The sequence below is a fragment of the Echinops telfairi genome, unplaced genomic scaffold (assembly GCF_000313985.2).
Source record: "Echinops telfairi isolate 266 unplaced genomic scaffold, ASM31398v2 ScPeMD7_18;HRSCAF=68, whole genome shotgun sequence".
NCBI classification, from domain to species: domain Eukaryota; kingdom Metazoa; phylum Chordata; class Mammalia; order Afrosoricida; family Tenrecidae; genus Echinops; species Echinops telfairi.
In genome coordinates, this window is record NW_022103915.1 from 26602642 (window position 1) to 26616813 (window position 14172).

A 14172-nucleotide genomic window follows, 5' to 3' on the forward strand; every position below is an offset into this window, starting at 1 on the left:
AAAGGGATCGTTTCATCTTGATCTGTTTATTCCCCTGCCCCTGGCATAGTACATATCCCAGTTAAGCTTATTTAGTGAATAAATCCTCTCTGCCTCCAAAGACCTGAACCAGAACCAAAAGAATGATATTGGAAGCATAGAGATTTTTTTTCTTTTTTAGTCATTTTATTAGGGGCTTGTACCATTCTTATCACAATCCATACACACATCAATTGTGTGAAGCGCATTTGTATATTCATTGCCCTCATCATTCTCAAAACATTTCCTCTCCACTTAAGCCCCCGGCATTAGGTTCTCATTTTTCCCCTCTGGTAAAGGGATTTTCCCCCTTGCTAATTGTTTGTGTTGTTCAAAATGGAATAGGCGATTCAGGAAGAGCTGAGCTCTGTTCTCACTGGGTAGTGATCAAAGCTTGGGCTTAGGAGTCAAAGGCCCCGAAGTGCAGCTGAGGCATCCTCTAAGGCGAACTGGTCAAGTTAGTTAACCTACCTATCATCTGTATTGCAGCCCTGGTGGCATAGTGGTTACACATTGGTCTGCGAGCAGCAAGGTCAGCAGTTTAAAACCATCAGTCTCTCTGCAGGAGAAAGATGAGGCTTTCTATATCAGTAGAGTTAGAGTCTCAGAAACGCACAGGGGCAGTTCTACCCTGACCCCCAGGGTAGCCATGAGTCTGAATCAACTAGATGGCAGTGATCCCTATTCCTCAGTTGTAAATGGAAATAAAAATAATATCTTTTTAAATAGTTACTGCAGGAATTAATTAGTTCAATCATTGCTAATCATTTAGTACCCATATACTCACTGCCATAGAATGGATTCTGACTCATAGTGACTTTCTAGGTAGAACTGGCCCTATGGGATTCTGCGACTATAGCTTTTTACAGGAATACAAAGCTTTGTCTTACTCTGCCAGAACTGCTACTAGTTTCGAACCACCAACCCTGTGGTTAGCAACACAACACATAATCACTATGCCACCAATGCTCTCCGTGTTTAGTACTGCCCAGAAAGAGAATAACCATGGCCATGGAGCCCACACAACAACTCAGGGACTTTGTCAGGGATGTTTATATGTCGGTTATTGTTTGGGACTCAAAAATTTCTGGGGTCCTTTCCAACTGCGATTATGAAGCTATAAATCCTGGTAAAAGGGTCAACCACACCCCAACCTACACGGAGTCTCTTTTAAATGATCTACATGGATAGCAGACAACACAGAAGTCACCTGCGGCAGCCAGTGGTGGCGGTGAGTGGGGTGCACCGGCCAGGAAGCCAACCTGCATGTTATGGATGGAGTGCTGGGCTTGTGCACTGCTATGATAACAAACTGGTTTCAGTCAAGCTTCCAGACTAAGATGGGTAGGAAGCAAAGCCTGGTGATCTACTTCTGAAAATCAGTCAATGAAAACCCAAGGGCCCAATCATGGTGAGGACGTATAATCGGGCAGTATGTTATGTTGTCCCTTGTGCGTGGGGTTGCCTTGCATCTCATCTGGGGCCAACGCTGAAGCAGTCAACCACAGCAACAACAATGAGCAGGTCTGTCACCCCTCAGTCTCTCTGCCTTTCCTTCCTCTCGCCTCAACACAGCCTTGCCTTTGCTGCTTTCCACAGGGAGGGGCCCCATTTGGCAGTGGCTGGAGACCCTGGGTTGCTTGTGGAAAGAAGTTTCACTGCAGGCCGAGCAGTGGGAGAGAGAGAGCAGAGGCAGCTGGTGGAGATGAAGTCTCTGGGAGAAACAGATTTGCGCTTTGTGTGGTGACATTAAGAGCCAGCAAATTTCGTCAGGCCCAGAAAGGAAGTCTTCAGGGGAGAGGAGAATTATCCTAAGCACACATCAGAACACTTACTTATCTTCCTTTACAACATCCCCGTATGGAGATGAAGCATTGCCAACCTATGCTAGTGTCAGTAGGTGGCCCCGAGCAACTATATGAAAACAATATTTAAATGCCAGTGGGCCACCATAGGAAACTCCAGACACGGGGCAGAGTGGGAGAGATTGAAATCTGAGAGGCACACGGCTTTCTTTCCCAGGAGGCACAAAGGCAGGGGATTTTCAATCCCACAGGTTTCATAAGATTTCTGATTTACCAGCCTCTCAGAAGACTCTGTTGGGGCTTGTCATTTGGATGAGAATGCCCAGCTGTAAAGGTTAAACATGTTAAGAAGCAAGAAATCATCTTCTCTAAGACAGCTTGTATCTACTTGCTAGGGAAATAGCCGCTCGGTCCCCTGTGCTTGAAGATGCATAGCTGAGGCATGAGTGAGTTGAAATAGATTAGTATTGACCATTTTGAATTGGACAATAATAGACTCTAATAGTTGTGCCTAATAACTAGTCTTCCATGTAGGTATATAGATTTTATCCTGTCATGATAGTGTTGTGCTTCAGGATAGATACGGAAATGTTCTTTTTGACAAAGAATGAGGGACACCGCTCCTTTTAAATTTGTCATTTCTGGTACATGGAGTCTACTATTGTCCAAAAGGAAGAAATGAAAGATTCCTAACACACAATCCCACACACATACACACACACACAATTTCTGCAGTCTGAAATTGATCAAACATTCAATCAAGATGCAGTGGTAATTATTGGTGATTGAAATATTAAAGTTGGAAACAAAGAAAAAGGTTAGGTAGTTCGATAATATGGTGTATTTTGCAAGATCAACAACCTATTTGTTGCAATTGCATCTTTAACATAAGAAACGTCCACAATGGCTATGAAAACAGACTCTGATCCTTTCTTTTGACTGTAGAGCCGCAAAGGTGGATGGAACACTTGATGAAGTCAACACTGAACAAAAATATTACCAAGGGCTGTTGGAGAAGGCAGATTGAATTCTTAAAATGAAATGGGTAACAGACATGGAAATACAACGCCCGAAGGAAAAACACACCCAGCATTTCTCAAACTGAAAGAACAGGAGACAAAAAATCCAAGCATTTAGTTACAACATTGAAGGACTCCAAGGCCAAATTCTGCACAGAAAACATTAAGAGAAGATAGAAGGAATACACAGAGTCACTGTACCAAATAATTTCAGGAGGCAGTATATAATTGTACCAAATAGAATTGATAGACATGCAACCATTTCAAGAGATAATATATAATCAAGAAACAACGGTTTTAGAGGAATACGTCCAAACGGTATCAAAAACACTGGTGAAAAACAAAGCTCCAGAAATTGACAAAAGATCAGTTAGGATGTTTTAGAATAGGGCTTCAATGTTAATGAAGACATAAATTAATACAGTAGTTGCAACAATGGGCTCAGACATAGCAACTATTAGGATGGCACAGAAACACAGAGTGTTTTGTTCTACTGGACATAGGGTCACTGTGGGGTCAGAACTGATGGGATCTAACAGTAACATGTTAATGAGGACATATATGTGTCCTAAACCTAATCACTTCTAAGTTATGATAAAGAGCAGATTAGTTAGAGAAGTGCTCACACGCAGGGAAAGCAAAGAGTACCTGGGGCTGCAGGAAGGGACCAACACAGCCCAATTTGAACTTTCAAACTCCAAAGAGTGAGAAAAGAGATTTCTGCTTTTCAAATCCACCCACCCTTGACATTTCTGTTACAATAATAGTAAGAAACGACGCTGACAACATTTCAAATAAAATTTACCAACACACACACATGATCAGAGATTGAACACATGCCTATGTTGTAATGCTGCGATTGTACTGGTCAGTAAATCATGATGACACACACACACACACACACACTGACTGTCATTGCTGAAAAGCCTGAACTAGAGATCAGAATCTGGTGAAATTCTAAATAGATCTTCCTGTTTCTAAGAAGTGATCCTCTGACTTACTTTCAAATCTGGCCTCTTTTATAAGAGAAATAGACAAATTGACACGTGGTTGAGAAAGCTATGGTAACATAGAGTGTTTTGAACATAATTCTTGTAAATTTAGGATTACCGTGGAGTCTGGATGTGAAGGGTCAATGGTTCAACGTATACTAAGAGCCTAACCCTGAGTAAGCTCATAACTTCCCTTAACAAAAAGGTAATCTCTTAACTCTCCCCGCCTGTTAATCTCAACTGGAGTGAGGAAGGATCGATCTATCTGTGGAAAGCAGTGTAGTGGCAGAAACATCAGAAAAGGTGGCAACAATCCCCTTGGGTTGTGTTTTAAACTACTTGTTTCTCATAATTTAGCGGTGTCTCAATTTATTGCATCCTTAATGGGCAGATGTCTGCTGGTAGTTAAGCAGCTTTTAGCAAACGCTATAATGAAGGTACAGACATCAGTGCAAATGGCTACCATGTGGCTATGTCTGACGGCACCACAGCCTCCAGCAGGTGGGATGCTGTTCATCAGCAGCTGCCAAGCACTGCACAAAAAGGCTGGCCCTCACAGCTCATGCTGAATGTAGAGGCCGGCCTATGCTTTTCGAGGATTTCTAGCCTGTTCTACGGAGACCTTTAGGATCTAAAGACTCAAGAACACCCTAGAATCGACTTTCTTCTTGTTGGAGAAACAGCAGCAGCATTGGTCAGGGGTAACTGGGTAGCTTTCCCGGTTGAAAAACACCTTAGGCAATGTGGTAGTCACCGAATCTGGTGTCAATTTGAGGATTAAGAGTTTAGGGGTGGAGTCTAGCCTCTCAATCCGGAGATAGCCAATGAGACTTCAGTGTGGGCATGGCCTACTCCTGAGAATTCTGGAAAATCTGATAATTTCCTCCTTCGAGGTGGGAGACTCTCTGCCACTTCCTGGGAGACATATCAGAAGACAAGCCACATGCACGCAACCAGACCTCGGAAGCCGGAGAAGCGACAGAGAAACCCCGACCAGCACTGGAGATGCTTACAACGCCACTGGACCCAAAGACTTTCTACCCACTGACTTGTGATCGTCCTGCATTTGGCTTCATTGCATGTGTTTCATGAGTCTGAAAAGGATTTTATATATGGATATCAGACATATGGGCTAATCTCAGACTTATGGACTGGATCTGGACAGGGCTGGGATGGTTTCTCCATGTCCAATTGCTCTTGTATGTTAACCTCTTTCTGATACACATATGTGTGTCCATGGATTTGTTTCTCTAGTCTACCCAGACTAACACAGGCAAAGGCCGTGGACCATTTCCTGGGACCGTGCAAACCTATGCCTGTCGAAAGGAAACTTTACAGAACTGGACGAAGGAGAAGCAGCTGAGTCTGAGGACTCTTAAGGTCATAACCAGAGATCTATCCAGATGCCTTAAGCACCAGTGGATACAAAGGGGGGAAAATTGAGACACTTTGATTCATGCCAAAGAATTGTGGGCCTCTTGGACAGCGTTGTCTTTGATATATGTCATTACGCTTCCATAGGGCTAAGTGATGGACTTAGAAGGAGACAGCCTTCTGATGCTCTTAAGAAATCAAAGGCTTTGTTCATTAGCCCATCAAATAAAACTTACTCCTCACAGACCTGAAGTATGTATGTACATCAGGGCCTTTAATGTGAAAATTCCACTGCAGAATTAACTCCGGCCTCCTCAACCAGCTGGATCTGCAGTTGATCAGGGACAGGCACCCACACCCCTGTCCTACCCTTCCCTCACCTTTACCCTTCTACTGGAGATAGAAAAGGGACTGCCAAGCTGATGACATTTGAGAAGCACTGAGTTTTAGGGTTGAAAGGGCCCTTGGAGAGCAGGGAGCCCAACCATTTCATTTTATTTGGCAGAACAGGGAGGCCAGAAAGCCAAGTAATTCTCTCAAGGTCATTCATACATCAAAATAAAAGACCTGAATATTCATGGGGCTATGGATGGTCACAATGCAGATGTCCTTTGTAATGGCACCGGAACCAGTAGAAGCAGCCAACATTGTTCTATTTGACCTTGGAAGTTGGGAGTTATGCTACTTCTGTATCAGTATGTCTGCCTGGGAGGACTTCAGGGTAAGCATAACTCATAATATAATAGTAGATTATGTTGAACATATTGCAGTGGGTAGAATGGGGCTCAGCCAGGGCAAAGGCCTCCCTTAAACTGTAGCCCTGTGTGGGAAGCAGGCGGTGGGATGAGAGGAGAACTGGACAGATCCACAGGTGTCCAGGACGTGCTGGGCTGGGGTGCCCCAGACACACACACACACTTACACAACACGGTGAGCTCTTGGAGGGCACAAACTGGGTCTTATACACACTTGTATCCTCATGACGTGGAACTTCAAACTTCTCACACAGAGAGGAACTGGAAAACTGCCTACAGGATTCTTAGGTGCATGTTGACATCGATCCAAAAGTTGCGTTTTCATTTCCTACATGACAATGTTCTGGACCCCAAACCTCTGAAACTAGAGTCATTTAAGATAGAAATGCTTCCAGCAGGTAGACATTTTAATCATCTAAACTTAGTACTTGCACACAAACACAGAATACATTTGAGCCCCCTGACTTATAAGCTATGTGTTATTTCATTATCCCTCGGAAGAAAGGCCTGCCGATCCCCTTTTACAAAGAAGCCAGTCCAAGTCTATGCATCAGAAAATGCAGCACTGGAAGGCGAAGCCCTCGATTGCATAGCACTCTCCATGCACACTGACCACAGCAACGGATTTGGGCATCTCCATGGGCAGTTTCCTTCCATTGTGCTTGGCGTGTGGCCATGAGTTTGAATGACATCCTCAACCAACAATAACAACACATTTAGTTGTCCCACTAAACACAAAACCAAAACAAGAAAACAGCTGAGGGGGATTTCGCCCTGGATGATAGCGAAAAGTGCAACATGGGGCTTGCACGGTGAGTTCAACAGGACTTGCTGAGACAGATGGAAGGTGGGAGAAGAAAAATCAAGAAAAATGCCGAGGACACGGATGCTGGAAAGGAGAAACGGTTTAGGCAGAAGAAGACTTGCAATATTGTGTTTTCTCCACACTCCGCATGGGAAATACATCAGCCACCCAAATGGCAATGCCGAGTCTACAAGTAGATACAGAACTCTAGATCCCCTGGAGAGTTCCAGATTTAACATCCAAATTTTGAAGCCATTGACGGGGCACTAAAGAGAGCACGTAGACCAGGTGGAGACGTAAGAGAGATCCCCGAAGCCTTCAACATTTAATAGTCAGGTACTCAGAAACTTCAACACATTTCTGGAAAAGTTCCTTTGTCTTTCATTGCCTGGGTTCTCTGAACCTTTGAAACCCTCTTGTGGGATGTGTACAGCACAGTGCTAGTGGGCCGATGCTATTAGGGGCCATTGAGCGGTTCCGATCCAGGGTGACCCAGCGCACAGCAGACCTAAACGGAGCGCTGGCCCAGTGCTGTGGCGTCTTCAGTGTGCCGACACGTGAGCCTACTGTTGCAACCCTGGGGTCAATCCGGTTCCTTGAGGGCTGTCCGTCCTCTTTTTCACTGCCCCTCCGCTTTACCAAACAGGACTTACAGAGCTCGAGACTGGGGGTGGGGGGTGGGAGGGTGGCATGGTTTTATGATTCAGGACCTTGTGACCTCAATGACCTTGGACTTTATTAAAAGAAAAACAGCCTACAAGAGGGAACAGCTTCTCAATTCAATGGACCATGCAATGGATTCCACTCCCTCTCACTGCCATCGAGTGGATTCCTACTCATAGGCCTTAAAGGACAAAGCAGAGCTGCTCCTTAGGGTTTACGAGACTGCAAATCATTACAAGAGCAGGCCACCAGGTCTTTCTTTCAAGGGGCACCGGAGAGGGTGACCTCGGTGCTCAGCCTGATGCTTCTTGTGCAATGGACGAGAAGTTATGAAACACGTGTTCTAGCCATTCCATAGCTCACTCACTCCCTACCACTGAGTTAATCTGAGCTTATCAGGCTTCCAATCCCTGACCTATGAAATCAGGGATCAGGCACAAATGACCTCAAAGGTGGCTATGGTGTCCAGGTAACACCAAAATGATATTTTCTGGCTGGTCTCAGAACAGCCATCTGTCCCAGGGAGAGCCTGGTCTCATTGCCCCCAGGGACACAGGGGTGGTCAGAGTGGGTCTCTGACCTGCAGCCTGCACGCCTTTCCTGCTGGATCCAGAGTCCTTTGAGAGAACCTCAATTGTCAATGTTCTCCATTTTTAGCCAGTGGAGTCTCAGGGACCAGTGAGAAGTACAGGATCACCCACTCCATCATGTTTTCTAGGATCTGAAAATTAATATTCTCGAAGGCAACCAATCTACAAGATCTCCGGAAATATATCTTAGAGCAGATATCCGGAGTGCACCACCAAGAAGATCAGGAGGGGACAAAAAAGGTGCAGGAGTTCCACATGGCCGGGGCTGCCCAGAATAGGACCTTCTGGGGCAGGTTGTCCTCACAAGATAACACCACAGAAATGGTTCAGTGAGCGCACACACACACACACACACACACACACACACACACCATACCCCACCACACCCAGAGACACATTATAGCAAGGAAGAGAGATTGTAGATCGTGACACACTACTAACTGGGAAACGCAAAGAATATATATATATATATATATATATATTTCATGGTGGATTATCTCGTTTATTGCAAGAAGTATTTCTGATCTCTCATGTCCAGGCCAGATGTCCCTGTCATGTGCTCTCATCGCCCACTAGACATCACCATCACCCTGGACTTCTGCCGTCCAGTCGCCTTGCTACGTCTCTGCAGTCACCTTTAGTGTACTGTAGCACCCATATCTTTCAGGGATTGCTTTGTGAGGTGGAGGAGCATCAAGCAGGGCCTTGGCATGAGAACTAGCTGTTCTTTTTTTTCCCCCATGTATGTAACTTTTATTTGTTTTGTTTTTTTTAATCATTTTATTAGGGGCTCATACAACTCTTATCACAATCGATACACACATCAATTGTGTAAAGCGCATTTTTACATTCATCATCCTCAGCATTCTCAAAACTTTCTTCTCCACATAAGCCCCCGGCATTAGGTCCTCATTTTTCCCCTCCCTCCCCACTCCCCGCTCCCTCATGAGCCCTTGATAATTTATAAATTGTTATTTTGTCATATCTTGCCCTGCCTGACGTCTCCCTTCACCCACTTTTCGGTTGTCTGTCCCCCAGGGAGGAGGTCCCATATAGTTCCTTATAATCGGTTCCTTCTTTCCAACCCACTCTCCCTCTACCCTCCCAGTATCGCCACTCACACCACTGGTCCTGAAGGGATCATCCGCCCTGGATTCCCTGGATTTCCAGTTCCTATCTGTACCAGTGTACATCCTCTGGTCTAGCCAGACTTGCAAGGTAGAATTCGTGTCATGATAGTGGGAGCTGGGAGGAAACATTTAGGAACTAGAGGAAAGTTGTATTTTTCATCATTGTTACATCGCACCCTGACTGACCCCAAAGCACATATTATAACCTGGAATGAAATTCCAGTTGTATACAAGAAATACGACTTCATATGTGACAAATAAGGAGGAAAAAAAACCACACTGAGGTAAATATACCAATTTTATAGTTAGTTATACTTGAGTATGGAGTAATTAAAAAAATCTTGTTAGTCGTCTATACTTTTAAATTTTTATATAATGTGTCTCTAATTATTTTATATGATTCCTCCCACCCAACTACTAAAGCTGGCTGACTTAAAGAATCCTGCCCCTTGTACTGTGGCCTCAAGGGCTGTGAACCGACTGCTAGCCTAGGCTCCAGGGTCATGACGTATTTGAACATAAGGGAGAAGTAAGGTAGGGAGAAGTAAGGTGGAAAAAAGTCTATGGCACTATTTATGCTGAAAAAGAATCCAAGCTATTGTCCTGCATGGGCAGTTCCCAGGAGACTCAGCTCTCTGACCTCCGTCCAAGGGAGAACAAGAAACAATTGGCCTTCAACTGATCTCGTGGAGGGATGCCTGGCCTGCCGGGGATCCCTACCCTTAGTGGACAAGACCCCAGGCACAGGGCAGGGTGGACACAGTCCCACTAGGAACTAGGAATAGGTTTATGGTAGCTACTGCAGCTGGTTTTCTACTTATGAAAATCATGCTTGACCAATGTCCTTAGGGAGCCCCCTCGGCCAGAGAGCGTGTCCTTATGTGTACTATGTGTCTGCTACTGTGCCTCACACTTCGAATATATTTTTCTCATTTAACTTCTCAAAAATCCTCAAAGAGGAGGGGCAGAGTCTGCCTGACAAATTGCTCTCTTTTCAAGGAATCACTTTAATACATACATAAGGGCAAGCCCCTTTGTCTATCCTAGGTGACTCTGCCCACCTGGACAAAGGTGATGAATGAAGAGTCTGATATATTAAACCAAAGTAAGTCAAATTCTTCCTTTTAAAAGTGTAAGAACTGAATGAAAAAACCCAGAACTTAAAGGACAGGGAAGCTGATTCACTTCAATAGCAATGGCTTGGGGCTCCCAGTGCTGCCCTGTTTCTGCTTCAGCGGTGCACCTCTTGACACCTTCACCCGACAAGTGCCTTCCAGGAAATCCCTCAGTGAGCCCCCCTTCTAGACCCTGTTGGCCACAGGCCATTGTGTAACTCTCAACCACTAGTAAGAATTAGTATCAGAATTTCTTAGATAAGGAAAATGAGACTTAGAAAAATAAGTCGTGGTTTTACATCCTTCAGATAGTAAATGGCAGAACCAAGATCAGAACTAAGGTCCATGTAATTCTAAAGCTCGTGCAACTAACTACTAAATCCTTCCTCTAAGTACTCTACTGCAGGCCATTGTTATTCTACAGATAGACTTATGCTGAACCTTATTAATGTTCTTGCTTAAATTAATAAAAAAAAGAAGCCTATGCTTGGAAAAAGCAATCCACAGAAGAGAATTAGCAGCTGTCTGTCTCAAGCTGAAGCCGGAGTCCACAAGGAACTCAAGTACTTAGCCTTGCTGTGGGCAAAGGAGCTTCACCAAGTGAATTGAATCGCTGGGCTACCCTGGCAAGAGAAAGGTTCCTACGTCGTCTCGAGACAACATATCATGTCTTCTCAAGAAAGAAGAACTTCAGACCAGATTAAAGGCAAGTTAGAGGGTCTGCTTCGTTGGGGAAGACTTCACAGGATACCAATCCAGTAGTCAGATGTCAAGACTGGCAGTTACGCATCTTCACAGGTAGTAGAAACACTTCTGAGAGGAAGCCAGCCATCGATTTTTGACTATAGAAGAAAGATGCCCAAGAAAGTGCCTCCTGGTCTCCTATACTTATGGTTCCCAGTTCTTTTCCTTTTCCCTTTTTCTACGATGGACACCCCCAGCCAAAGCACTTGTCTCTTTGACCACTTACTCTCTTTGCTCGGGGACCTTGGGCTATTTTCATCTAGGGACCTGGGGCTTCTACCACTGTCCTTTTGCTTTAAATACCAATTTCCTGCTTCCCATTTATGACTTCTGCATTTTATATAAGCACTGGCCTCTTTCTAACACTACCATTCCTGTTGTAGGGCCGAAAATTCCCAAGGGACATACCCCACACTGAATCTCAAGATACCATACAATTTAGATTAGATGGCGAACAGAGCCAAGGAATTACATTAGGCTTATCCCCTGAAGTACAAATGATCAACCTCAGGCTTTGGGCTAAGGCTCTAGACAAAGAAAAAGAAAGGGAACAGTCAACTGAATATCCAGGTTGACGTTGTTAGTGAGTGAGAGAAATATATCTTAATCCAAAGAGGCTAAAGCTCTGTATAAAGAGTGATGTCAAACATGCTTCTGTCACCAGTCTTCTGTATTCAGAAGCGTCTACAGTCAATTCTAAGGATCAGAGGTTGAGAGAGACCACAATTTTTGTTAGACATAGAAACCCAAGATATCCAAGAAATCTGGGGTCTTTCTTTCAACAATCTCATGCCCCATATAGAAGGGGCCACCACCACCCACCCCTCTTGTATCCCTGTATTCCTCAAGGGACATCTGGTTTAATGTCTAGCACCCTTTGTTTTCCTGGAGGACCATGAACTGATAAAAACAAGCAAACAAACAGACGACGTGGTGTATTTTCACATTCCCAGTACCTAATCCTGTGCCTGGTGTGACTTAGGACTTCAATAAGTACGAGAAACAAAGAAAAGATACCCCAAGTGTCTATAAGGAGAAGTCAGTTTCAAGAAGGGAAAACAATGCCATTGGGAAGCTCTATTTTCTTCACTGGAGATGTGGAGTTCTATCACTTTTACACTCCAATGATTCATTCCGAACACGGTGTCAGGAACAATACAGGGGCAAAAAAACAATTAGCGGGGGAACAAAACAATCAGCCAAACCGTCTGGGATTTGAGCGATGTGTAGATCAAATGTCTTGAATTTGCTGGCTCCTTCTCATTTGGTCCAGAATGGACGACTGTTGGCTTCACTGTACCAGGAATAATTGTCCCTCATATATCCCCAATCAGCTGCCTTTTAATGACGAGTCAGAAGTGGCAATGTGAAAGCTGCAGTGACTTTCATTGTACTTGGCAAATCTTGGACTGGCTCCCATTGTTTCGTCCTTGGAATAGGTGAGCTCAGACACCTTGCACTGCAAGCTGAAGGCATTGCTGCTGGTCTCCAGCAACCATCAGGCCCCAAGTCAAAAGAGATCCAAGAGGAAGAAGGAAGATGTCTAAAGTGACCTTCATCTCTCACACTGACTTTGTAGACAGCAGAAGTTATGAAATAGTTTGGCTTCCACCAAAACTGACTCATGCATCATAGAGGTCAAATGACCTCTCTATCTTTTCAAACTAGCATCAGGGTGGGCTACTGTACACAAAGATTTGCAGAGTCCAGAGACTGGAAAACTGACCAGCTCCATCTGGCCTCTTTCTGTTCTGGCTGGCTGCCTCTCTATTTCCCCCGGTTTCTGGTTGTTGGTTCTTTGAAAATACAGTAGGCCTGAGCTTAAATGCCATAACCTTTGAGAAAAAGCCCTCTCCATCCTTTGGCCAATGACTGTTTATCTGACTAAAGGAGGTTTCAGTCCTTCGGAAATGTACCGTACTTCATAATGCAGTTGACCTCATCAAAGCTTCTCCTTAAGGGCTTCGGGCCGGTCACCTAGTGCCTGCTCCAGGTTTGCCCTGGATCACTTCCTAGTGCCAGGCTCTGAGGATTGGACAGCTCCAGCCACAGTGAGCCTCCAGGGACAAGCCTCTGCATGACCCACCTCAGAAATGTCCTCTGCTCTCTGAATCTCCGTGTCCTTCTCGGTTCGTTCATCACCACCACCCACCTCAATGCTCTGTGCCATCTCATTGCCACTTCCTTGTGGGTGTGCCAACTACTCAGCTAAAGACACCGTAAGCCTCGTAGTGGCACATCTACGGCTCTTCTGAGATGTCATCCCCTCAAAGGCTATGCTAGCCCTATGTGTCCAGCAACAGCTGGATTCCAAATGTATTCTATTGTATCGAATAAAAAGTGATAAGCCATGGAGAGCCATTGTAGTTCTTTCTGCTTGGCTTGTAAAAAATCAACCCAACCTCACTCCCTAGACAGCTCTTAGTTTGGAATCTCCTTGTCTTGATTTCGTCTCACTGCTTGCTTTGATTTTCCCCATTTGCCCAAGTTGTGAATTCAGGATAAATGTAAGATGCTAAAGCAATGAATGGAAATGTACGTTGCCCAGCATCCTGGCCACTCCCTCTGGATTGGCACCTATGTTCCATGAGTTGGTCTCCATCTCGCCAGCCCCTCTCCTGCCTTTCTCCACATCTTCTCCGGCATTCGCTCAGCTCCGCAGCTGAGCCGTGGCTCTTCCCTTGTCCCTCCCAAACCTGTGCGTGTTCCCCTACTCCACTCTCCCGAGCCAAAGCCGACTCTTAATCCACGCTTCCTCGTGGACACTTCTCCCTTCGGGAAGCATTCTTTGAGTTCATTTAACACCACAAGGAGCATCGGGAGGGCCACACAAACTTCTCTAAACCTTCCCTTTACTGAAAACAATGATCACAGTACTAATCAGCAACACTGGGAAACCCATCCAGTTGCCATTGACTCAATTCTGATTCATAGCAAGACCTATGGAGAACTATCTTCCATAGAGGTGTGACTGGCTGAATGTTTATCTGCATCTCTTTCTTCCTGAGGGGCTCTGGGTGGACTTGAATGTTCAATCTTTCAGGTAACAGCTAAGAGCCCTAGCTGCTTGAACCGCGACTTTGTTCACCATGTACCAGGCAATTATTAACTCATTGCCTCCTCATCCCACTCTTGAGAGGTGATGATCTCCATTATATCTCA

At 44.9% G+C, this 14172-nt stretch overlaps 1 protein-coding gene across 13 annotated transcripts in view; it reads right to left on the reverse strand.

The window, feature by feature from the left end:
* NRXN3 (neurexin 3) overlaps positions 1 to 14172 on the reverse strand; it is a 1902419-nt gene that overhangs the window by 1262655 nt on the left and 625592 nt on the right. The window lies entirely within an intron of this gene.